Below are 2089 nucleotides of genomic sequence, written 5' to 3'. Positions count from 1 at the left end.
GTCTGTACAGACCCAGAAAACTGAGAAATAAATATTAACAGTTCTGAAAAAAAGTTATTGTTCAACCTATAATTGGATACATAGCTAGCATATTTTTAATAAATAAGGGTAAACTAAATTATCTTAAAAAGTAAAAAAAAAAAAGAGAGAGAGAGAAAGGGAGAGAGATTGTATTTACCAACAGGACCTTCTTGAGTGTACACTTCAAGAAGGTGGAAAAGTTTTCTTATAGAAAAATTAGGGAATCAAAATTAAAGATAAAGATCTTGTAGACACAGGAGACTATAAGGGTGGACATTAAATTCAAGAAACCACTGTCTTTGGCAGCATAGGTTTCAAAAGAATTTAGATAGATTAAAAGTGTCATTAAATTATATATCAAGTCATCTACTTCTTGGATAATTTAACTAATGTCAAAAGAATCTATTTTTCAGACTATTTTTATAACTAATTTATTAAAAAATTATATTTATGTCACACATTATGCAAAATTTTGATTATTCTTTTATCAGAACTAATAAGTATGAAAGTGCTGACAGTGGAATAGAAACTGCCCACAAGCCTCTGGACACTCACAATGACTAAGTCATAAGCCAATAATAGAGCTGAGGAGGATGAGATAATAAGGTCCACCCAGTACATGACCACAAAGCAACTCACCAGCAGCAGGATGGTCTGGGTGGCCCTTTTCTCTGGGGAGGCTCTTGGAGAGAGGTTGGTTCTATGAAGGTGTTGGGATCATCTCTGATGCCTGGACAGGAGAATTACCATGTATGCACTTGAGAGCAGCATGACTGCTACAAAGAAGACATTCATAAACAGTGGCAGCTTGAAAGACAGCCTCCTGATAATGTAGCTTATGGAAGAAAGTGAGTTGTATTTGCTGATACTTAGCACATTGGTCTTGGTCCCATTAGAAGAAGCCACAATGGAGGAGAGCAGGTTACTACTGAGAGACAAACTGAGAACCCATAGGAAGAAGAAGGAGTGAAAGATGTAACCTGTGAACTTCTGTTTAATTGTTGCAGACCAGGAGGTGCCAGGGCTGATGGCGACAGCCTGCAGCATGCTCAGGAGGCAGGTGGTGCAGATGGAGAGGCTCCTCTTTACCCTGTGCATGTAGAAGAATGCCTTACACTTGAAGTCACTCTGAAAATACAGAGACTCAAACAGGTCTGGAGATGCCAAGAAGACCACAATGAGGAGCATCACTAAGTGGACAAGGGCCAGGTGACAGGTGATGAGGTCAGTGGGCTTAGGCCTCTGACCCTGAAGGAGTGAGAAGATTCGGAAGAATAGGAGGAAGTTGTTGGCTGTGAGTCCAATACCAGCTTGAAAAAGAAGGGCGATTGTTAGTAGTACCTTAAGTGGAACATGATCCTCTTAATGATGAAGAGGAATTATATTTTATATATCTGAAAAAAAACAATAGACCTCTTATCATCAATGTTAGTTATTGTACAGTCAAAATTATTACCAACCTTATCATTTTAATTTTACCCATTTATCTTGATTAACCCTGACTATCTCATACAAAATTTTTAAATGCAGCCTGAGTATTATGTTTTATAACAAATAACTCATATATATATCAAATATCAACACATCCACAATCACACCTATGTAGGGTGCACATTGTCTATACTCATATAGTACCCGTGGCTCACTCCTCAAAACGCATTTCTTTACTTTCTGTATTTTTTGTTTAATTTTCACCAGCCATAATAACATGCATATAAAATAAATCATGGATGCTTTTACAACTGAATTGAGGTAAACTTTGTGCTAATGGAAAAAGAATCACCAAAAATTCTTTGAAAAAAGTTGCAGTGAATCGATCCAATATCCCATCACTCTAATGCTTTTCTTATTGCCTCCCTGTTACATATTTAAGTACCCTTCTAATTAGATAGGGCTTCTGCTAATGATGAAGATAATCTATCATGAAGTCAGATGCTTATTAACCTTGACACCATCTGTACTTAATTTTCCTTTGTCATATTAGCTAAGATATTCACAGGATGTGGGGTTTAGGATGTGAACATTGCTGTACTAACAGTACCTTTACAAAATGGTCCTGGTTCTCTTG

General features: G+C 36.9%; 1 pseudogene; it reads right to left on the bottom strand.

Moving 5' to 3' along the window:
- Positions 1-447: 447 nt before the first annotated feature.
- On the bottom strand, positions 448-1237 carry LOC109024235 (vomeronasal type-1 receptor 90-like; annotated as a pseudogene).
- Between the last annotated feature and the right edge of the window lie 852 nt (positions 1238-2089).

Source organism: Gorilla gorilla, chromosome 18 (assembly GCF_029281585.2).
Source record: "Gorilla gorilla gorilla isolate KB3781 chromosome 18, NHGRI_mGorGor1-v2.1_pri, whole genome shotgun sequence".
Lineage (NCBI taxonomy): Eukaryota > Metazoa > Chordata > Mammalia > Primates > Hominidae > Gorilla > Gorilla gorilla.
This window is presented reverse-complemented; position numbering and strand designations above follow the sequence as displayed.